Below are 25320 nucleotides of genomic sequence, written 5' to 3'. Positions count from 1 at the left end.
AATATAAATTAGTTAATATACATACCTTAAATAAAATATAAATTAGTTAATATACATACCTTGTATATCAACTAAAGTTAATATAATAACTAATAAATATAACTTTAATAAATATAATAACTATTAAAGTTTTTAATAACTTTAATACAGTCAATTTATAATATAAATTAGTTAATATACATACCTTGTATATTAACTAAAGTCAATATGCAAGGTATCATATTTCTAATAGAGTTGTACAAATTCATTTGGTCCTCATTTTTGGAGTAAACTTCACCATTATCACTTGATTTACTGCTGCTGCTGTATGCAAAAAAATGAATGTCTCTTCTGGAAAAAATATTTCAGTGAGGTTTATCTTGGCATATGTAAATTAGAGTTAAAATAATTTTATGTCTTAATTTAGCTTATTAAAGTATAATTTTAAAATAAGCTTAATCTAAAATCATAACAATTATAAAAATATTATAACAAGTTTTAAAAATAAGTACCTGCATTTTATCAGATTTTTATTCCCTTGTGGGTTACAGGTGACAAATTCATTAGAAATATCACATGTTTCAGGTTCTCATTGTGTGCTTAACTAACATGCAGTTTAGGCCCCATGCTGCTCACCACTGAGTATGACAGCACCCAAACTTGTTTATACCTTATTTATCAAAATGAGCCCACTGACCCCATGCTTGGATGTTGTGGCAATGTTAAAGTGTTTAGTAAGTTTCTAAACTATTACTATCATATTCTATAGTTATCTTGTCAAGGACCAATAACAAACTACTGGTTCACAGACCACACTTTGAGTAATGCTGGCCAGGCAGATATTAATGGGCTGTAATAATACCAACTAATGTATACTTAATTTTTATGCCAGGCTCTTTGGCAAGCAGTTTACATGTTTGTCTCATTTAATCCTTACCATAATTCATTAAGATATAGATAGTGTTATCATTTCTACTTTACAGATAACAAAAATAAGGCTCAGAGTAGTTTAGTAAATTTCCAAGGTCATAAAGTCTTCCCAGTTGGACCTGGGATTTAAGCCCAGGCCTGTGGACTCCAGAACCTGAGCTCTCAATCTGTAACTCAAATGCCATAAAGCAGGGGTCCCCAAGCTCCAGGATCTAATGCCTGATGATTTGAGATGGAGTTAATGTGATAATAGTAGAAATAAAGTATGCAATAAATGTGATATGTTTGAGTCATCCCCAAACCATCCCATTCCCAACCCCACCACTCCCCTGGGCCCCTTGTGCCCCTCCTCCTTCTCCCCCCAATTACTCCCTGCAGCCATGGAAAAGTTATCTTCCACAAAACTGGTCCCTGGTGCCAAAAAGGTGGGGGACTGCTGCCATAAAGCACTGTCTTCGGCCTTACAGGGTGAGCTACAGTGGAAAACATGAGATACTAGGTTCTGCTCTTAGTTTTGGTGCAACCTAGTAGTTGTATGGCCTTTGTCAAATCATTTTATCTCTGGGCTTTGTTTTTTCTATCTGAATGTGACATGGGGAGGGTAGAGACATCAATTATATGCTCTGTAAGCAGTGGTGTGCTGGAGGCAGTTATGCCATCTCAGAAGAGCCAATTGTTAAATTTATAGGTATTTTTTTTTAGCTGGATTGATGTCATCTTGGTAGCTTGAAACTGACCATCATGATAGTACTTAAACCATGGAAATCAGCAAACACTGTAAGTTAGGGCTTTCTCTTGGTTATTAAACCTTTACTGGCATAATAGCACTGCTTTTAGGACTCTTTGAGTTAATTCCATATATTTTCAATCTTCCTATCAATCAGGAAGCAACTCCTTTGTCTCTTTATCTTGGGTGGTTAGCACAGTAGATGGGTATCTAGTACATAGTGGATGATGATAATGATAAAATCACCACATCTATACCTGAAAACTTTGGATGGGTCCTGCTGGAAGGTACTTCCCTAGAAATAGTGGCCCCTCAGGGAAAGTTCTTCCTATGGCTCCAGTGACCTGTGTATTGACCTAATTTTTAGTGGAGATACTTTAACACTGCTTATAGCTTTCTTTTGCAATCCAACTGGCCTTTATCACATTATTATGCTGAGTGGGAAAGTGTAACACAGAAACGGTACATATGAAGTCATTATCCTTTATGCTAGTTTCATTGAGTTCTGGATTTAAAGCACATTAGTGGTTTTCATTTTTAGTTCATTGCAAGGCCCTCCTGTGTTGGTCTAGTCTCCTTTACTAACTTGGATAGAACCCGTGCTGTTCTATCTCCAAATTTTTTTTCCCTCCAGTTTCGCCTGTCTTTCTGACTAGCTCGTGGTCTCTCTATTGCTTTAACTCATACCCTGTAGCTGTTTTCCTATAGCTAATCCTCATTTTCATATTCTCTCTTAGAAACAGTCTTTCTCCTTAGATCCAAAGAGTTACAACTGGTTCTTAATGTAATGTTTGGCATACCACCTTAGTGTATTGGGTTGGCCAAAAAGTTTGTTCTTCTTCTTTTTTTAATCAAGATGGAAAAACCTGAAGGAACTTTTTGGCCAACCAAGCAATGATAATGTAACTGATGAGGTAATGGAAGAATCCCAGGCTTTTGGTGAAGGAGACCTAGATATTTTGCTTTTGCTTTTTTTCTTTAACCATTTGAACTTTTTTCCATTTATCAAATGATGCAGTTAGATTATATTGTGATTCCCAAACCTGCCTGTGCCCCAGTATCACCCAAGGAATTTGATTAAAATATAGATGGCCTGTCTTACCTTACTCCAGAACTAACGTGTCTCTTTTGGGGTTGAGGGACAGAGAATGATGTGGAGAGTTTATTTTTTTCTATATAATGGGTGATAGAAATAGAGTTTTAGACAGTTTCCACAGAGACAGAGTTTCTTCTTTCATTTCCTTCTTGTAATGGAAACAAATAGGACTACAACCAAGTATTGGTGGAATGTTCTACTGATATTATACTGAAAAATTCTCATTTATCATTGTAAAATAAGTAGTTACATTTTTAATGTAATAGCAGTGTTTATGGAAATCAATTAAACATTTCTTGTTTGGTGAGTCACCTAATGTCTTTCCTGGTTATTGAAGGTGGATTCCTGGTCAGTGAAATCCCCCAGGGGTCTTGAGATCTGAGAGAAATTACTGTCATATGCTTGTACCCATGAACGACTTGGATGTCATGAGAATCAGGATTCAAATTTTTTTTTTAATTGTGTAAGATAATTAGAGACACAGTGAAATGAAACTGATTTGGGAAATTAGCTTCCTGGGCGTTCTTAAAATATACAGATTCTCTTTCAGATACTAGGATATGAGCAGAAATAAGCCAATGTGATTTTTTCTGTTCTTGTTCCCAAACTCCAGCTTCTGCTACTTCTGAACTTTGCACCATAGTTGCTGGCAAGGTGACACTTGTTTATTTCAGCAATTAGAGCATTTGTGCAGGGTACAATGTTCATTGTACACCTGACCAACATTTTGCCTTTACTTCTTCCTGGGAGAATTCTGACTTTGTCTGAATATCCAGACAAAGCTCCCCAGAGCTTTGTGCTTTAGAGGTTGTTGGTCTCAGCAGTAGTTAGAGCAGGCAGATTCTGTTTAGGCTGAGCCAGTCATGGTGATTCCAAGTGGACCACATGCTAGTGATTGATTTAGAGGTGATAAATGATTTGTTTTGGCCAATAAGATGTGAGGGAAGGTCTGCTGGGGTGGAAGTAGGGGATTTTGGGAAAAGTTTTCTTCTTGTTATGAAGGATGCACCAGAAGAGACCATTCATTTTCTGACTCTTGACATTATTTTGTTTGTATATTTTGTCTGGAACTACTTCCTCTTTTACCACCAGTCTAAGGATTGCCGACTAGGGTCCGTCTAGTCAAGGCTATGGTTTTTCCAGTAGTCATGTATGGATGTGAGAGTTGGACTGTGAAGAAGGCTGAGCACTGAAGAATTGATGCTTTTCAACTGTGGTGTTGGAGAAAACTTTTGAGAGTCCCTTGGACTGCAAGGAGATCCAACCAGTCCATTCTGAAGGAGATCAACTCTGGGATTTCTTTGGAAGGAATGATGCTAAAGCTGAAACTCCAGTACTTTGGCCATCTCATGTGAAGAGTTGACTCATTGGAAAAGGTTTTGATGCTGGGAGGGATTAGGGGCAGGAGGAGAAGGGGACGACAGAGGATGAGATGGCTGGATAGCATCACTGACTCGATGGACGCGAGTCTGAGTGAACTCTGGAAGTTGGTGATGGACAGGGAGGCCTGGCATGTTGTGATTCATGGGGTTGTAAAGAGTTGGACACGACTGAGCGACTGAACTGAACTGAACTGAACTGAACTGAAGGATGAAGTTAACGCAGAGGAGAGAGGAAGCAAGTGGAGCTGGAGCCCCAGTCATATAACCTCTGAAATTGCTCTAACTCTGAATTTCCCCACATAAGAAACAATACATATTATCTCAACAAGTTGAATCTGTCTGTACTTGCAGACGAAGTCATTCTAACACCTACATCTCTCCTGTCTGTTATTCTACCAGGGTTATAGGCTCTTTTTCTAATCATTCATAGCACACACTGAGGCCAGAATATAATGAAAAGGATGTGCAGTGTAGAGAATAATTTTCAACTACTCATAACACAGATCAAACCTGGGGTCTCTCCCTAGGTGCAGTGGACACAGAGATGTGACATCCAAGAACTCAGATGGGCAGTGCTTGCTCCAGAGAGCTCCACCAGGTTGGTCAAGGCTTTATCAGGCCTGCATCACAGTGGAACTTCTTGTTTTGTCCTATCTAGCCTCCTAGTGCTTCCTTTCACTGATGTTCTTTCCTAATAAACACCTTGCCCCCTCCCCACAACCATCTCAGTTATCTGCTTCTTGAGAACCCAACCTGTGATTCCAGGCCAGCTTGCTGTTCCCTTCTGTCCTCTTTCTATGTGGTCAGGAGCACCTCATCTCCCACAGTCATTCCTGATTGCTTTGAACCTTGGTGTCCAGGTAAATGGGCCAGGAAATTTTTAAAAGAAATATCCAGCTTCAGGAAAAACTTCTCCCCAGGATGTTTTATAGTAGAGTAGTCAGTTTTTTTTTCAGGGGAAACTCCGTCCCTATACATAAGGGACAGAGTCTTGCTGCATAGCTCCAAAAAGACAATCACAAAGTAGTCTGAAATTCATAAATATATTGTCTGGTTTATACAGTCTTATCCATAGTTGTTTTTTTAACCATACTTGATGACTTCAGGTGAACTGTTTAATCTTCTGAACCTCAGATTTCTCATTCATTGAATAAAAATAACCATCCACCTCACAGAAATTGTAGTTAAATAATAATTATATATGAAGAGTACCTAGGACAGTATTGACTATAGTATGCTCTCAATAGAGGTTAGATTTCTTTTTTTCTGTTTTAACTCCTGCCTTTTCCCCCTATGTATTTTGTATCTTGGTGAAGGTAAGTTGAAATGAACATCTAGGACAATCTTGAAGGAAAAAAAATAAATGTGATCTCATTAAATGTGTATATAGTTGCTCCTCAGTATTACATGTAGGAACTCATGTAACATGCAGTCTCTTTTGGCTTCTTTTGTTTACCATAATATATTATTTATGTAATTATTTTTGGCTGTGCTGGGTTCTTGTTGTTTTGGGTAGGCTTTCCCTAGTTGCAGTGAGTTGGGGGCTACTCTTCGTTGGTGTGCGTGGGTTTCTCATTGTGGTGGCTTCTCTTCTTGCTGAGCACAGGTTCTAGGCATGTGTGCTTCAGTAGTTGCAGTACATGGGTTCATTAGTTGCAGCATCTGGGCCCTAGGCTCTTGGGCTTTAATAGTTGCAGCTTGTGGGCTCAAGAGCGTGGGATCAGTAGTTGTGGTGCACAGGCTTTGTTGCCCCGAGGCAGTGGGATCTTCCTGGACTAGGGATCAAACCCGTGTCTCCTGCATTGGCAGGCAAATTCTTATCCATCATGCTGTGAGGGAAGTCCTAGTATAATGTTTCCAAAGTTTATCCTTGTTGTAGTATGTATGTATCTGTACTAAATTCCTTTTTATTGCAGAATATTATTCCATTCTATGAATATAACACATTTTGTCATATCCATTTACCAGTTGATAGACATTGAATTGTTTCGATTTTTGAGTCTATTTTGAATAATGCTGTTAAGAACATTCTTCGTGCATGTCTTTGTGTAGATGTATATTTTCATTTGTCTTTCACCCAGGAGTGGAATTACTGGTTCATATGGTAAATTTATATTTACTGTTCAAAGAAACTACCAAACTGCTTCTCTAAGTTGTTGTACTATTTCCTATATTTATTACCTTTGATTTTTGGAATTGTTTTAAGATTGTCTGTTGTCTATTAAGAAACAGAAAGGTGTTAACCACAGTATAGAGTAATTATATATCAGACACTCTGATATGATACCCAGATTCTCCTTTAGGACTGAAAGATCTATTCCTCTACCCTTCTAGAAGTGCTGCTAGCTGACAGTCCTCAGTTGTGTCAGCCGTCTCCAGAAACTGCCCTTGGCTAATTGGTCACCTTGTCCAGGGTCATGGCTGCTTCCTAGAGGCAGAATGTATCCAATGACTAGTTGATATGAATCATATCACTGTCTTTTTGCCCCAACTGAGGGGGCCATCCAGTTTCAGGTCAGCTGATGGAGGCCCTTGTTGAGACAGCATTACAGCCCCATCCCGTCTTCTTTCTTCCCTTCCTTCAGAAGGAGGATTGCTACTCAGACCACTCTCTAGTAAACATTGTGTACATTATTCTGTATCTGTCCATCTGAATTGGTTCTTGGAGGAAACGAGTCTTGAAAACAACGGATTTCTACCTTTTAAATAATATAGATTACATTTATACTTGTCTTATTAGGTAGATCCCTCTTGACAAGAATCAAACTGTCTTATGGAAGCCTAAAGCCACGTTCTAATCCCTGCATAGAAATCAGCTTCTGTTATCTCAGTATCTACCAAGAGAGGGCAGTGAGATGCTAGTTAAACTAGCAGAACTGTGCTGAGAATAAAGCAGAGTTTGATTATCACAGAAATTCCCAGTACTTTGTTCTCCAAAATAAAAAAATATATATATATTTTTGCTGAATCTTCCTATATATTGAGAGATCTGTAGGATATGTTAGGAATAACTTCATTTAAAATGCTCTAAATAAAGCAGAATTCCAGTGAGTTCCCTTTTTCAAAGGACACTTCTAAGCACAGACTGCAGTTTTAATTTTTAATCAATGCTTCATTTGAAGCATTTGAACAAAGTGGATTCTTCTTAAAATATAGTTATGGATGACTTATAAAATCATATAATGTTAGACTCCAGGATTTCTTTAGTTCAGTCTCCTTATTTTGTAGGTAGAAATACATGGTGTCAAAGACTTGGTGTGGTTAGTTCAAGAGTACCAAGGAGAACCATGACTAAAATTTGGTCAGCGTTTTTTCTCTATACCTTACTCCTCTTCCTCTCTTGTAGGACTTCGGTTATTTATAGTTTTTCAGGGAGTTAAAAACATTCATAAAGAAAAACACTACAGAAATCCCCCTGAATGGGATTAGTGATGGGTATTAACATCAGAGAATTAGGTGCCTGAGTTTGGCATGTCCCAGATTTGTTTTCTCTCTTTGCATTTCCAGTCATTTACAACATTACTCTTACCAATAGCTGATAATTAGCATAATTAGTCAGATCTAATTGGCCAGTTACTATTTTGCATGATTTGGTTTTACTTTGTAGTACCCAAAACTCTTCTCTTGGTGAAATTATATTGTTTAAGAATATAGAACTCTCTAGGAAAGTTCCTAACAAAGTAAAAATCAAATAACCATCTTTGTTAATATCAATATTAAGTTTTCTAACCTCTTTGCTTGGCAAAACCAGGAAATATCCTGCACCAGACCTGACTAAGTTTTTAACACTAGTTATATTTATGGAGCTTCCCACATACTGGTGTCCTTTGTTAAAATCAGAGGCAAAGTTCAGTGCCATTTATTTTTTGATGATCTTCTTGTCATGAATTAAAATTCTCCTAACACTCAATTCTCTTTGTCTCTGTAAACATGTACCCTTGTTGTGACAGAATCCTAAAGAATTACAATGTGTAATTATAAATGCATTGCTTATTCAATGGTTTAAGTTTTTCATCTCTTTATCAGTGTGCTTTGAATCTTAGTGGTGTGTATGTTTGATAACAGAGAAAGATGAGAGAGAGAGACAAACAGATGGACAGACAAGAAAGGAAGGGACCATTTCTTTGCTGGTCTCTTTGCTTGTTTTCTTTTCTTCTGTATTGAGACCTGTGGTCTCTTTATCACCTGCAGAGTTGGTTATGCTTCAGTTATCGTTTCAATACTGAGGTTTCTTTTTAAGAGCCCAAAACCATCTTCACATCTTCAGTTTAGCACCAATTTAGCTTTTCCAGTGGTCTAGCTCTGACCTCTAATTTGTCATTTGTTTTCCCTGAACTTTGAGTAAATGATCTAACTATTCTGAGCCTCGGTCTCTTATACATGACATGTGTTAAGAATACCCAACTCACAGTTTCAGTGTGCAATGGTAGCTATGAAATATTTAACACACAACAGTCACTACGTGGTATCATTGCTTCATTGTAAGAGCTTCACCTTCAAAAATTTCCTTCTTTTTAACTGTTAGTTGCATGGAGTGTAGAGAAACTAGAACAGCTTATGTTATTATATGAGCTCTTTGTTTCCCACTCCATCCCCAAATGGGTGGAACTCTAATAGGGTCAAATCGTCAAATAGCAGGGATGCATGTCTGGTAGAGTTTCAGGCATCAACCAATCAAATGGAAGAGTCTGATGGAGTGTCTTTGTTAGGTTTCTCATGGCTTCCAAAATTATCCCACATGAGGAGTTTTCCTCTTTTGCCTTTGGGCATGACTGTTGAATTTTGAGAAACTTGAATTTTTGATTGTCAGGATGACTACTTCATTCATTCATTCTTTCTAATGCTTCAGGCCTTTACTCTCTTCTCCCCTATTAATCATGGTGCCCTATCTTTTGCATATATCAACTAATTTGAAACATGGTACTTTTTAAAGATTGCTTTGTATTTGCATGTGTCTACTAGATATCCTTTAATTATGATGCATGACTAAAATTTCATTTCTTATTTAAAGCTTGAAAATTTTAATGCTGTAGTTCCAATACTTTGATAAGTGTGTGTTGCTAAAAAATAGACTAGTTAAGCTTCAGAATTCTAAAATACTATCTTGTAATTCTTTCATTTTTAAAAAATAAAAAATTTTTTATTGCTTAAAAATAAATTGGGAAGATTTAAAATATTTTTGTCTTTTTATGAAATGCTATGATCTGGGGGTAGTTAGGTAAGCTTGGAGCTATTAACAGAGATACTACTGTGAGAATTTAGATAACATTTGTGAAAAAGTGTCTTGTAAGCTATAAAGTGTTATTTATATGAGGAATCCTTATTGCCAAAGAAACTGACAACCAGACTTGAAGTCACTGTTATAAATAACAATAGGAATTTTAGAGAAATAAAAATATGGCTCACAAGTTCAATCTCTTGGTTCAAGGTTTGGCTGTGTGCATACTAAGTTGTTTCAGTTGTGTCTGACTCTTTGCAACCCTATGGACCATAGCCTGCTAGGCTCCTCTGTCCATGCGATTTCCTAGGGAAGAATACCAGAATGGGTAGCCATTTCCTCCTCCAGGGGATCTTCCTGAACCAAGGACTGAACTCACGTCTCCTGTGTCTCCTGCATTGTTGGTGGATTCTTTGCCACTAGTGCCACCTGGGAAGTCCCCAGTGTTTGGCTACATTGTCTTTAAGATCAAAAGATTCAAAAGTAAAACAAAAAAAAATTAACACAGAGCTTTCCATGTTCCCACCAGATGCAGAGGACACTTTTTTGTCCTATTTATTAAGTGATGAGAGTTGGGGTCAAATGTGTTACAAATTACTGCTGAAATGATGTCTGATATTGGTTAAGTATCTCTTACAGTCTGGGAGTCAGGGTGCTCCTTCTCTAACATACCCCTTTCATTTACAATGAGCCTATTTTCTGATGATATCCTTTTAAACAGTATCCATTTTATCACACAATTAATCAAGCTTGATGGAAAACCTAAATGGAATGTTATTTTTCTCAAAATAAAAGCATGTTAAAGGTAGTGAAAGGGCAGCTGATTTAGATGTTTACAAGTCATATCTATGGAAAAATAAAATATGTGCCTTTCCATGCTGTCTTCCCTTTATTAAAGTGTTCTGATGCTGCAAATTACAAAAACACTTATGGCTTATGAAATTCTCATTACCCCAAACCCCTTTTCCCTTAATTGTTAGTGTGGTAATGCGTGATGGCAAGAAACAGACTCTGGCGTTTTGAAGAGGCATAGTACTAATGCTATGGCTTGTGGCAGCTCTTTTATTAAAAGTCTCACTGTTCCTTTCCAGTGACTCCCTAATTAGCTCAGGCTCTGGCCCAGAGGACTGTGCATGGCTGTATTTAACTGCCTGGAAAGTGGCTCTGAAAAGATGCTGGCTCAGCGTAAGTAACTGGGTTGTATCCTGGCTGCCTTTTGGGTGAGAGCTTTATTTTTAACTCTACTCCCTGTTTCAGATGATTACTAAAGTTAGACTATAGTGAGGAGAACTTGGTTTCATTCCTAGACCTTTGCTTCCTACTTGGTAGTGTTCATAGCCATTTTCTTCTTCTCTTTTGCCACTAAGAGGTGGAAGTAAAATGATAGGCTTCTCTGGAAAATGTTATGTGCACAGTACTTAAGATTTGCTATGTGTTTCTCTGTCTATAGCTCTTGCAGGAACAACTCTGTCTTCTTTTATTCAGGTCTTCTATCACTGAATGATAAATAAATAAAGCAATACAAAACAAAACAAGCAATTCAGTTGCAGTTTCAGGGTAGGAAGTTCAGTTCAGTTCAGTTCAGTCGCTCAGTCGTGTCCGACTCTTCGTGACCCCATGAATCGCAGCACACCAGGCCTCCCTGTCCATCACCAACTCCCAGAGTTCACTCAGACTCATGTCCATCGAGTCAGTGATGTCATCCAGCCATCTCATCCTCTGTCGTCCCCTTCTCCTCCTACCCCCAATCCCTCCCAGCATCAAAACCTTTTCCAATGAGTCAACTCTTCCCATGAGGTGGCCAAAGTACTGGAGTTTCAGCTTAAGCATCATTCCTTCCAAAGAAATCCCAGGGCTGATCTCCTTCAGAATGGACTGGTTGGACACAGAATGAACAGTTCAAAAGCATCAATTCTTCAGCGCTCAGCTATCTTCACAGTCCAACTCTCACACCCATACATGCCTACTGGAAAAACCATAGCCTTGACTAGATGGACCTTAGTCGGCAAGGTAATGTCTCTGCTTTTGAATATGCTATCTAGGTTGGTCATAACTTTTCTTCCAAGGAGTAAGCGTCTTTTAATTTCATCGCTGCAATCACCATCTGCAGTGATTTTGGAGCCCCAAAAAACAAAGTCTGACACTGTTTCCACTGTTTCCCCATCTATTTCCCGTGAAGTGATGGGACCTGATGCCATGATCTTCGTTTTCTGAATGTTGAGCTTTAAGTCAACTTTTTCACTCTCCTCTTTCACTTTCATCAAGAGGCTCTTTAGTTTCTCTTCACTTTCTGCCATAAGGGTGGTGTCATCTGCATATCTGAGGTTATTGATATTTCTCCCTGCAATCTTAATTCCAGCTTGTGTTTCTTCCAGCCCAGTGTTTCTCATGATGTACTCTACATAGAAGTTAAATAAGTAGGGTGATAATATACAGCCTTGATGTACTCCTTTTCCTATTTGGAACCAGTCTGTTGTTCCATGTCCAGTTCCAACTGTTGCTTCCTGACCTGCATACAGATTTCTCACGAGGTAGGTCAGGTGGTCTGGTATTCCCATCTCTCTCAGAATTTTCCACAGTTTATTGTGATCCACACAGTCAAAGGCTTTGGCATAGTCAATAAAGCAGAAATGGATGTTTTTCTGGAATTCTCTTGCTTTTTCCATGATCTAGCTGATGTTGGGAATTTGATCTCTGGTTCCTCTGCCTTTTCTAAACCCAGCTTGAATATCTGGAAGTTCACGGTTCACGTATTGCTGAAGCCTGGCTTGGAGAATTTTGAGCATTACTTTACTAGCATGTGAGATGAGTGCAATTGTGTGGTAGTTTGAGCATTCTTTGGCATTGCCTTTCTTTGGGATTGGAATGAAAACTGACCTTTTCCAGGCCTGTGGCCACTGCTGAGTTTTCCAAATTTGCTGGCATATTGAGTGCAGCACTTTCACAGCATCATCTTTCAGGATTTGAAACAGCTCAACTGGAATTCCATCACCTCCACTAGCTTTGTTCGTAGTGATGCTTTCTAAGGCCCACTTGACTTCACATTCCAGGATGTCTGGCTCTAGATTAGTGATCACACCATCATGATTATCCGGGTCGTGAAGATCTTTTTTGTACAGTTCTTCCATGTATTCTTGCCACCTCTTCTTAATATCTTCTGCTTCTGTTAGGTCCATACCATTTCTGTCCTTTATCGAGCCCATCTTTGCATGAAATGTTCCCTTGGTATCTCTAATTTTCTTGAAGAGATCTCTAGTCTTTCCCATTCTGTTCTTTTCCTCTATTTCTTTGCATTGATTGCTGAAGAAGGCTTTCTTATCTCTTCTTGCTATTCTTTGGAACTCTGCATTCAGATGCTTATATCTTTCCTTTTCACTGCTCTTCTTTTCACAGCTATTTGTAAGGCTTCCCCAGACAGCCATTTTGCTTTTTTGCATTTCTTTTCCATGGGGATGGTCTTGATCCCTGTCTCCTGTACAATGTCACGAACCTCATTCCATAGTTCATCAGGCACTCTATCTATCAGATCTAGGCCCTTAAATCTATTTCTCACTTCCACTGTATAATCATAAGGGATTTGATTTAGATCATACCTGGTCTAGCGGTTTTCCCTACTTTCTTCAAGTTAAGTCTGGAAAGAGGCTATAAATATATGGAAAATAGCACATCCTTGCCCACTAAGAGTGTGTATCTAAGTATAATATAAGGTAGACTGAAATAAGGGTCAGAGAGGAGAATTAATGTTAATAATATACTTTAATTCAGAGAGCTTAATAAGGGAATCAGGGAATGTTTCCTGGAAAATGTGTGTGTGAGGTTTTTAAAGATGAAAAGGTTTTCTAGGCAAAGAATAGATTGGGAGTTTCTCCCAGTCATGAACTGAGAAGAGCCATGGCAAGGCTTGGTGACCAGCATTGATGAATGTGGCCTATATGATTGGATATACTAGCAGACAAAGCTAGAGAGTCAAGGAGGGTCTTGAATCTGCTAGGCTAAGGAATTTTAATATTTTATAGTACTGGATTTTTATAGTACTGGATCTCTCCCAATCATGTTTGAAATCTGTTGAAATATTCCTTTCCTTTTTGAAAAACATTATATACCTATTACTTGAATTACTTTGGAGTCATGCTCTTGGCTTCAGAGCAATACATTTTAGTGAAGCAGAAATCATTTGGAAGACATATTCATGATGTCATTTGTCTTATTTAGGCATCTCCAGAAGGAGTGACTTAAACTGATCAAATGAGGTAATATACATGGACACTTTAAAAAGATAATGTCAAATGGTAGATTCTATTATTCTGAAGAAAACCCTTGACCTTTATATTATCATATCTAGATTTATTTAAAACTTAGCATTGTTATTCTTTTCCTTTATTCCACACCCTCCACCTTCATTAAAAAAATAAAGACAATATAATAACATTAAAGAAAATTTGGAAACAGAAAGGAAAATATACGCACAAGTCCCCTCCTCTCATTGAGCTACTTCTATCACTATAGTCCTGGGTTAGAGCAAAGTTGGATTTTGGCTGTTTTAGCCAGGCTGGCTGACATTTGTTCTGTTTTTATCTTGAGTATCATTCTGACTTTCCCTGAAGAAACAAGCTACTCTTGGACCACATGGTTGGTGTGAGACTGACCTTTTGCTTTGTCTGAAAGGACCATGACATGACCACATGGCAGTTGCATCATTCTAGCTGTGATGATTGGTTTAGGGATGGACATGTAGTCAAGCTAGGGCTTTCCTGATAGCTCAGTTGGTAAAGAATCCGCCTGCAATGCAAGAGACCCTGATTTGATTCCTGGGTTGGGAAGATCTGTTGGAGAAGGGATAGCCTACCTGCTCCAGTATTCTTGGGCTTCCCTTGTGGCTCAGCTGGTAAAGAATCCATCTGCAATGCAGGAGACCTGGGTTTGATCCCTGGGTTGGGAAGATCCCCTAGAGGAGGGAAAGGCTATCCACTTCAGTATTCTGGCCTGGAGAATTCCATGTACTGTATAGACCATGGGGTCACAAAGAGTCAGACACAACTGAACAACTTTCACTTACATGTGGTCAAGCTACGCTATTCAGAATCACAGACTCAATTCTGTGACTTTTGTTAGAACTTTTGGAAAAGAAGCATCCTTTTCCCCTGGAATTGCTGAGATAATAGAATATAAACTTAAAGCTACCCAAAGTCATCTTTCTACCAGTTGAGTAAGAATGGGGCCAACTTGGGGAAAAACAGAACCAAGAGCCAGAGAGAAAGAGAAAGTGTTTTCTGATGGCACTGCTTGAGAAGCAGCCATGCCAGGAATTGCATTACAGTCATGGATATTTTTTAGTTATGTCTGCCAATAATTTTCTTTTTTGCTTTGGCCACTTTGAACTGTATTTCTGTCATTGACAAACACACAGAGAAATACCGGAGGTGTTAGAGTTTGAACTCAGAGGAAGAAGATTATCAATGGGAGCTGTAGTGGTCTGGGAAATCAAAATGTTGGCAATGGCATTTATAAAGCTTTGAAGGATGGCTCAGATTACAGTGTTTTATTAGACACAGCCTCTCCATCATGCTTGGGGTTTGTGCTGAGTAGTATGCATCCTCCTACCTGGCCCAGGGATGACACACTTCCATGTACCCTCAAGGTCAGTTTTTAGAAAAGAAGGGACAGCCAACCAACCTTTATGCTGTCTGCTTGGCATGAGACATGGCTTAGACCTACTTTAGCTTACAGTAGCTCTCTGTGCACAGAGAAGATTGGAGACGCCATCAGTTTTGGCCATTTTTATAAGAAGAGAGACAGACCATGTTATATACTTGGTTTCTCCCTTTGTTCTCATCCCAGACTATTTTTTCTGGTGAATCTAGCTGATATGAGCATCAAGGACAGCCGGAAAGAACAACCTGTAGGCTATATATAGAGATGGAGTGGGATAGTTGCTCTGAACCTTTAGAACCAAACAGTAGAAATGACTCCTGTCATCCCCCGTCTCTGTGCATCAGTGCTCAAGTGCCAGCAGCACAGGCACTAACTGTGGCGCCTTTGGAAGAAGTCTTTGTGTGTTGCCGAGGCTGTTCTTCTACTGCACCCTGTAAGGGGAAGCCGGAGTGAAAGTGGACAGATTTTTCCGAGTAGGCTTAAGCTCTGATGTCCTTCACGCTGCTGACTTTGGCATCTCTCTTGCCATCGAGCTGTGATTGCAATCATCATCTCGGCAGGCATATCACAGCTCCAGTTAGACTGCAGATGGTTTACACCCAAGCCAACAGAAAATGTGCATAATCCATGGGCTAACAGATCCTCACAAATCCTCCAGAGGCAGCAGGACATGCAACCCATGCCCAAGCTGCTTTCATTTCTGCAAATTCCAACTGGTTAGACAGTGAAGGATCAAAAGCAGGCATTTAGGTAACAGTAAAGAGGTAGGCTGGTTATGTAGTGGAGTGGCTTTGCATTTTAAATTGAATTTATCTCTTTCTCTCTTTCACTTACTTGTCCTTTTATCTAGTTCTGAATCCCAAACCAAATGTTACTACTCCAGTAAGTTCTAGTTAAACAGAATGTTTCTCTTTTTTCCTTTTTCCTTTTCTTTCCTGTCCTCACCTCTCCTCTTTCCCTACCCTCTCTTTCTTTTCTGTGCATGTTATTGATTCCACTCTTATGAGAAAATTACATTAAAAAAAAAAACAAACAAACACTAAAGCAGTCAAGGCAGGCTGGTACACAGGGAAGATCACCAAATGTCTTTTTCTCCTAGCTTCATCTTTATGCTCTGTGGACCTTAGTTTCCAAATCTATAAAATGTAAAGCTAGGAACACTATATTATTTTGTTACCATTGTTCTAACAAATGATCATAAACTTAGTAACTTAATACAAATTTATTATCTTACAGTTCTATAGGTAAGAAGTCTAATACAAGGCTCTTGAGCTAAAGTCAAAGTGATAGCAAGGTTTCATTCTTTTATGGAGGTTCTAGGGAAGAATCTGTTATCTTACCTTTTCCACCTTCTAGAAGCCACTACCTTCTTCAGTTTGTTGCCCTTTTCTTTCATCCTCAAAGCCAGAAACAGCAGGTCAGATCCTCATGTCCTATCTCTCTGACCTACCCTTTGGCCTTCCTCTTCTATTTTTAAGGACTCATGTGATTAGGTTGAGTCCACCAGGATGATCCTAGATAATCTGCCTGTTTCAAGCTTCTTAATGTTACTCACATCTGCAGAGTTCCTTCTGTCCTATAAGGTAACATAGTCACAGATTTTAAAGAATCTATCTGCAATGCAGGAGACCTGGGTTAGAATTCTCAGTTGGGAAGATCCCTGGAAGAAGGGAATGGCTACCTACTCCAATATTCTTGCCTGAAGAATTCCATGGACAGAGGAGCCTGGCAGGCTACAGTCCCTGAGGAGACAAAGAATTGGACATGACTGAGTGACTTTCACTTTCATGTCTTTGCAGAGGGTTCAATATTATTCTGCTTACGTGTTAGTGAATCCCTAAGTCTCTGTACATACTGAATTCTCTTTGTGGAAGCTTCCTGTCTTCCCATCTTGTCTTGTAGATCAAGACTATGATCTAAATCTAACTCCAGTTCAACTCAATCTCTGATAACCAAACTGGTAATTGATAGGGCAATTTAGGTTCATCGTCATGCAAGTTAGCTTATGTGTTTTAAAAATGTCTGTTTAATTGAAAATTTTTAAATTGGAAATTTCACATAAAAACACAAATTTCCAGCTTCTCTCAAAGGAGCAACAACACCACCACCAGCAACAAAATAGGAGAATTAGATAACACTAGGTTTTTTTTTTTACCCTTTGCATGACAGCCCTTAACCAGAATTAAGTAGTGCCTATTGGTTATCATCTTCAGACAGGCATTTTATACTTGTTTGGTCTCTGTGTGAGCATTTGAATTTTCTAGCTCTGTTCTAGCCCTTCTATTTCTTTAGTGCTACTATACAACTGCTCTTCACCCTGATGATTGAAAAGTACTGCACATGCCTGGAGTTGTAAATTATACTTTATCCACTAATTATTGAACTAGGCAAACAGATGACTGTATTTTATCTCTTTCATTTTTTTTTTCTGGTTCAAAAACAATACATCTATTATGGCATTTGAGAAAACTTTCTAAATCACCACAACTATACCTCCTCCCTCGAGGGTTTCAGTTAACTGAGATTTTTAATATTATTGGCTTCCTTCTGTTTATAAAAGAAAAATGAAAAATGGTAACTGTCTTTTGTAGGTAGTAATTTATGGGTTGTTTTAATAGCCTCCATTTTGAAAATGTATTTTCCAGCTTTCCAAAGTACAGGTGATACTTTTATAATATAAAAATATTTAGTGGAAGTTATTCATTTCATAAACATCCTTTGCCACTATGTTTTGTGCTGCTACTACTGAGCTCTAGGCAAAGAGAATTGAATGGAAAATTATTCATTGCTTGGTATTTTGAGACTTGCATTTCCCTTCCTAGATTATTCAAGGCCAGTTATAACCCAAAAGGCAAGGTGCTGAGATTTATTGATAGAAAAAAAATAAACAAACCACAGTCCCGAAAAGTCACATATCCCAAATCTTTTTTTTGTTATTTATTTATTAATTATTATTATTATTATTTTTGTACTTTACAATATTGTATTGGTTTTGCCACACATCAACATGAGTCCACTACGGGTGTACACATGTTCCCAATCCCGAATCCCCCTCCCACGTCCCCCTGCCACACCATCCCTCTGGGTCATCCCAGTGCACCAGCCCCAAGCATCCTGCACCCTGCATCAAACCTAGACTGGCAATTCGTTTCTTATATGCATATCCCACATCTAATCCAAATATTACTTTGATGAAAAAGCAGAAACATGTAAATAATTCTCATCTGAGATTTTAATTCTGAGATTTTAAACAATTATATACTCAACAAAAGCTATCTTTTTGCCTTCTGAAATATGTAGACCAAATGGGGTGCTCTTCATTTAAATTCAAATTGTGATAGTTGTGAAAGTTCAGGAGCAATGGAAAGAAACTTTGCTAGAGATAAGCAACGTTTATTCTCAGTTTTTTGAAGGAAACATAAGAGTTGGAAAGTAAACCAAGAATTAGTTACATAAATTGAGCTTATGTCTTAAAAAGCTTTCTAACAGTGCCTTTTTTTCTTACACTACAACTTACTGAACATGTAAAATTTAGCTGGATCTTAAAAAAATTGAACCTTTATGGAAAAGCACATAATTAAGTCAAATTGGTGATGAATTAGGTTGAAAGTTAGGTGATATAAATCAAATGTTCCCTAATTCTGGTTTCAGAAGAGCGAGCAGCCAGTGGAGAGGTTGGCATTTTACAAAAGAATATACCATGAACACTTTTGTAGAGGGTATCTTTTTGTGTTTAAATATCAAGAAACAGAGGTGCAATTTCAAATTATTTGTTCACCACCTGAATATTCACCAAGTCAGACAATTTGCAGTTTTTTTCATCTTACAGGTAGAGTTCCTTCCTGTGCCATGATTTTCTACTGTACCTGGTGAAAGAACAGACTTTCCCTTTTATTGAAGAGATTGGCTGGGTGCATATAGTAAATTGGGAAGAAAGTGGTTTGATAGAAACTGCTTGAGGTTGTAACTTTCAATTTTCCTAGTTTTCGTTCTCTCCCTTAGACCTTTGAGTTGATTGTACCCGTGAAAAAGGAGAAAAGGCAGGCTGATAATGAGCTTGGCTGCCTTCGTTCTCCACTCCTGCCACTCAGGGTTTTATTTTTCAATATTTGAAAGTTCAGCAGTTTCAGAAGGGTAAATCTATTTAGGGATTACTTTATTTTTGTATTTGGGGAGAATAAATAATGTGGGAGGTTGTACAAATGTTTTTTAAGCAGCTCAGTGTGTGTGTGTGTGTGTGTGCATGTGTGCATGTTTGAAGGGGAATCCAAAACCTCCCGCAGAACTATTATTTGCTACTTTGCTGTTACTTTTCAGGGGATTTGGTTGTCCCAGAAATGAAACTTATGTAGCCCAAAGAAAATAAAAGGACATACTTGAAACATTTAATTATATTTCTGTTTTGCAGATATTGTGTATTTTGTAGGAGATTAGGATGTTTTTCAGAAATATAAATTTTTTTCATGTAAAACATCTGAAATTACACATTTATCCATTTATTTATGTCAATGGTAAAGGACAATGAGGAAATTAGGATGAAAACTACCACTCTTTATATTTGGAGGCTCAGTAGATTGCATAGTTTATAGTTAACTAAAATTACCTTGATATTTGGTTTGCTACTTGTCAAAGACAAATGGCATCCAACTCTGTGAGAGAACATAGAGCTTATTTATCTCCCTCAGAATTTATATTTTTGGGCTCCAAAATCACTGCAGATGGTGATTGCAGCCATGAAATTAAAAGACGCTTACTCCTTGGAAGGAAAGTTATGACCAACCTAGATAGCATATTCAAAAGCAGAGACATTACTTTGCCAACAAAGGTCTATTTAGTCAAGGCTATGGTTTTTCCAGTAGTCATGTATGGATGTGAGAGCTGGACTGTGAAGAAAGCTGAGCGCCAAAGAATTGTTGCTTTTGAACTGTGGTGTTGGAGAAGACTCGTGAGAGTCCCTTGGACTGCAAGGAGATCCAACCAGTCCATTCTAAAGGAGATCAGTCCTGGGTGTTCATTGGAAGGAATGACGCTAAAGCTGAAACTCCAGTACTTCAACCACCTCATGTGAAGAGCTGACTCATTGGAAAAGACCCTGATGCTAGGAGGGATTGGGGGCAGGAGAAGAAGGGGACGACAGAGGATGAGATGGCTAGATGGCATCACTGACTCGATGGATGTGAGTTTGAGTGATTTCCGGGAGTTGGTGATGGACAGGGAGGGCTGGTGTGCTGCGATTCATGGGGTTACAAAGAGTCGGACACGACTGAGTGACTGAAATGAACTGAACTGGACTGAACTGAACTAATTTTCCAAACTAATCCTTTAGAAAGACATCTGAATTGGGAACAGGAATCCCTGTCTGCCATGTGGCTCAAGGCACGTGAGCAGATGTCAGTCAGTGAAAAAGGAATAATGGAATGAAAGCTCTTACACATGAGCCACCATGGCCTCTGTGTCTCCCTCTTTGTATGTATATCATACTTTAAATCTGCTGATCCTCTCAAGCAAGTCTGCAGGCCCCAGTGGGGGCAGTTTGGGCATATCTGGTTTTTTCTGTACCATGTATAGTTTCTAGGAATATGTTATTTTCATAGACCTTTTCTCTGCCTGGATCTTATCTCCCTCTGTCTATAACCCCCACTTTCTCTACTACAGCTTCCCCATGGTGGTTGAGTATATGCTGAAAATTTGCATCCTCCTCAGATTCCAGGTGGAAGCAGGAAAAAAGCCCCTTCTACTCTTGAATCTTCGAAGTGTAGCTGAGGGGATCTAGGAATGAAACCTGGGTCTATGGGGATGGTGGGAGGTGGTGAAAGGAGCCCTCACTTACATCTAACTCTTCCCTTTTTCCCTCCACCTGCTTAATCCAGCTCAGGAATGGTTTTGAGGGCTTTCCTTTGTAGTGGAAAATTGCACTTGCATCATATCCTCTTTTTTTTTTTTTTTCATTCTACTGCTCACAGGAAAAAAAAAATAGATACCTTAAAGTAGCCCCTGGTTTTTAATATAAAGAGGCTTCTGGAATTTAGGCAACCTTTTTTCCTCCTAAGTGTGTGGTTCTTGATGTGGAGTCCTATTACTTTCATGAGTGCTACCCTTTTTATGACTTAAGTTGAGGTTGAGCAATGACTCCTGTTTCCTGCCCTCTAGTAGTGGCTGCTTCAGCCTCACAATGGCTAGAGGATCACAGGGCCTATAAGACTTAGGCAGGATGAAAATATATCAGACAATATGCAAAATGTTATTCCATGAAATCAGTACTTCTAATAGCAAAAGCCGTACAAATACCACCGCTACCACTTTTACATTTGTCATTTTGTGTCTTACAAACCATTTTCTAATGAAATGCTTAATTCCTTCTACAACTTTGCACAGTAGCTTTCTAAAGTTCCTTTTTTGTATGAGGAGATTAAGACAGAGCGATCAAGGGACAAGCCCAAGATGATCTATGTCGAGAGTTTTCAAATCCAGACTGGAACTGAGGCATTCTGATTCCAGATACTCTTTGTATTTTATTAGACTTGATTTCTGCAATAATAGGTCTTGTGGCAACTTGGCTGGGTCATTACATTCTTCTGCTTCATGCTTTTCTAGGCCTTCAGTTCTTGACTGACTCCTTGTGTCTGTTTTGAAACTTGCTTCTCTTATGTTAGTCTGGATGTCAGCTGCTTGCTCCAGCTTCTGTCTTGCTTAGAGTAACTGGCATTCCAGATCTCCAGCTGGGCTTCTCACCCCATCTAATCCTCCTCTGCTTGTTTATTACAGTAGATTATAATCAGATTTCCTGAAAGATTAATGTAGTGAATAGTGAACAGTGCCAGTTTCTAAAATCCCGAATTCTAATTTTAGAACCTAGTATTAATAGCTTTACATAGAAATCTCTATTGGTATTTTGTGTCCTGTTGATTTCATTCTAGGATAAAGTTAAGAGTTGAATTGATTTTTGCTGTTCATGGGATAATCGAGGACATACTAACTCCGAGTGTGTGCGTGTGGGTTAAGTCGCTTCAGTTGTGTATGACTCTGTGTGGTCCCCACAGACTGCAGTCTGCCAGGCTCCTCTGTCCATGGGATTCTTCGGGCCAGAATACTGGAGTGGGCTGACATGCTCTCCTCCAGGGGATCTTCCTGACCCAGGGACTGAACCTGTGTCTCTCACTTCTACCTGCATTGGCAGGCAAGTTCTTTAGAGTGGGCCACATGTGGAAATTGTAGAACATGTTCATCAGAACTGAATCTTTTCTGCAATGGAGTTTGCATAATAAATTAAATAGTTGGCCTTGACTCTGGTCCCACTGCTGTTGCTGACTCAGTGTTTCACCATGTAATCAGTGGGGCAGTGCAGACTATATGTCTCCTGTGCCATGCATGTCATATGATTTTACTATTTGCATAGACTCCATTTAAGTAGCAAGATAGAAGATAATACTTAAAATACAAAGTCAACTCATAGATATGCCTTGAAATCAATTGCCCATGCTTAAAGCTCCATAGATAATAGGGACTCATTAACCCTGAAACCAATGGGTTGAACTTAACTAAAAATGAATTGTGTGTTAAGAAAATACGTAATACAAAAACTGTAGATCCGTGACCTACAGAATTAGTGCTGTGCTTCTTCAGGTTACCGTTATATTTGCCTTTATTCTTCTGTCATAGGAAAATATGAAAATGTCAGAAGTTGGGGGCATTTGTCTAAAGCTGGCAGCTTAACCACTTCTCTCGATGGCTTGTACAATAGCTTCAGTTAAAAGATATCAGGAAATAGAAAAGCAAAAGTCTCAGATGACAATGACAGCTATAGAGGCGTGGGAGTTTCTAATGAGTCTCTGTATCATAAAGTCATATACCAAGGCCAGCTTTTATATAAATTGTGGCAAAAAATGTGAGAATGTAATTACATCAGTGGACAGAGTAGCAAAAGGTTGTAGTCAGGGGGAAGCATTTTAATAGGGTTCTCTATCACAAAACAAAGGCAGATGTATTTAGCAGAAGTAATACGAGTCAGCAACTGGTTCTTATTCTGTGCCAGAAGAGAATAGGTCCTGATAATTACTGAAAATTTGAATAGACCCCTGAAAGATAAACTCAACTCTGCTAAGGGAACAGCATCATGATCTAAGTGAACTAGTTATTAGAATTATTTAATTCCTGTAGGGACTAGGGACTTGAAGTAGATGGTAAATGAAAGAAACACACTGTCACTTGGGGTAATTAAAATATTTTAAAGTATTTTGGTTCTTTGGAGTGCTGTGTTTTTCATTTTTTCTCTGTAGACTCTCAATATGTTTTGCTATTATGTTTCATCTTGTAATTTGAGGGACAAAATTATAATTTGTTAATACCACAATGGTACATGTATAGTAAGCACTTATTTGTTGAATTGAATGAGTGATTGACTCAATAATTATGAAAATATAGCAATTACATTATTTAATGGCTCACAGTTTTATATTTGCTGTGATTGCTTATTGATGGCCAGGCTTAAGGCAAAAATTAAGGTTATAGATCTTTCAGAGCTGATTTTAGAGTTTGATGTTTCAGAAAGATTTTGGAGAAAAGGATATATTTACTATTAAAAAGTATAGATAGGTAGCCCCCTCCTCACTGAAACACATTTACAATTAACCTTTTTAAAAAATCCTATATCTCTTATATATCTTTCTGAAATGTTTTGCCCCCAACAGGGCTAGTTTGGACAGTGCTATCATTTACTTAACATTTTCAGTGAATTGGACTTCCTTTGTGGCTCAGCTGGTAAAGAATCAGCTAGCAATGCAGGAGACCTGGGTTCGATCCCTGGATTGGGAAGATCCCCTGGAGAAGGGAAAGGCTACCTACTCTAGTATTCTGGCTGGGAGGTTTCCATAGACAGTATAATCCATGGGGTCACAAAGAGTCGGACGAAACTGAGTGACTCACTCGCTCACTTCAGTGAGTTACACTTATCCGTGTTTAAAGCCATTTCCCTGGTGGCTCAGATGGCAAAGCGTCTGCCTACAATGCGGGAGACCCGGGTTCGATCCCTGGGTCGGAAAGATCCCCTGGAGAAGGAAACCCACTCCAGTACTCTTGCCTGGAGAATCCCATGGATGGAGGAGCCTGCAGTCCATGGGGTTGCAAAGAGTCAGACACAACTGAGCAACTTCACATATAAAAATGGGAGCAGTTTAATTACGTTATTTTAGAAGCAGTAGATTTGGAGTTGGAGTAATCCGGCTGTTTCTCTTGCCTGTCCTTTGAATAAGAGATGTGGTTCTGGTAGACTGGCCTCCTAGAGCCACTTTGAGCATTGGTGCCACCGTGACACAAAGGAGAGCTGCAGACCAATGAATCTTTTCAGTTACTCTGCAGATAACACATTGTTCAGTGAGTGACCAGATTATTTCAAGCACTCTTTCTAAGATTAAGATAATTATTAAATCATGATAACAAGTGTTTAAAGGAAAGAAATATCTTATAAAATCAAGGGAAGAAATAACAAATGTAGAACAGGCTCTTTTGGTTTTTTAATACGTACATGGAACACAAATAAGTGGGACTTTAGCCGGAGCTGGATGGGACAGGCAGAGACTGAATAACTTGGCAGGAGGAACCGCTAATAGGTGTTGGTAGACATAAGGCAGAAGGTGCAGTAATGGGTATTTGTTTTGCCAGTTCTGTGTTCTTTCACATGTATTCCCTAGTTTAATCTATTTAGCTGCTTTGATGAGTAGGTCTTATTTATTTTATTAGAGAAGGAAACTGAAGCACTCAGAGATTGAATAACTGACCTAAATTTGAGCTGTTGGCAAATGAGCTAAGATTTGAATTCAGAGATGATTCCTTATCCCCATATTTGAAACATCTCACACAATGAATGTTTCCCAGTTGATGCTCTGGTCTTTGTAGTTTTCCCTGACTTTTCTTGAGTCTCTAGGTCAGACTTCCTTAGAAGGTTGAACTTTCTTGTCACAGGAAGTGTATACACCTTGTCCTCCTGCTCTGAGCCAGGGGTGCATGACTAAGACTAAGGTCAGGTTCATCACCGTGCTGTTCCTCCTGTCAGTTTGTTTAACCTCTGTGCTCCCCCTGAGTCCTGTCTCTGTACCCTCAAGGTTTGGTCTCTGGCTCCTTTTATTAGTTTCTTTGAGCCTGGATGTTTATTACCATCAATGTCCGGGTCACAGCTTCTGTGTTCTAACTGAAGTTCCTGCTCCTTGTTCCCTGTACCCTCAGTATATGTTTATACTCTGCACAGTGTGCTAAAATCCAGAACCCTGTGAGACCTCTTGATGTTGACCCTGTGAGACTTCTCACCTGTGCCAACCTCCTGCCTCTTGAATCTGGGCCACCA

General features: G+C 38.8%; 1 long non-coding RNA gene across 1 annotated transcript; it reads right to left on the bottom strand.

Moving 5' to 3' along the window:
* Window positions 1-15094: 15094 nt before the first annotated feature.
* Window positions 15095-16436, bottom strand: LOC120867665. Its single transcript, XR_005721958.1, has 2 exons — window positions 16325-16436; window positions 15095-15415 (listed from the first exon to the last, which is right to left on the bottom strand). It is a non-coding gene; the product is annotated as an uncharacterized LOC120867665 (long non-coding RNA).
* Window positions 16437-25320: the final 8884 nt, after the last annotated feature.

Source organism: Oryx dammah, unplaced genomic scaffold, assembly GCF_014754425.2.
Source record: "Oryx dammah isolate SB20612 unplaced genomic scaffold, SCBI_Odam_1.1 HiC_scaffold_9, whole genome shotgun sequence".
NCBI lineage: Eukaryota > Metazoa > Chordata > Mammalia > Artiodactyla > Bovidae > Oryx > Oryx dammah.
The sequence above is the reverse complement of the archived record's forward strand: the minus strand, read 5'-3'. Positions and strand labels throughout refer to the sequence as shown.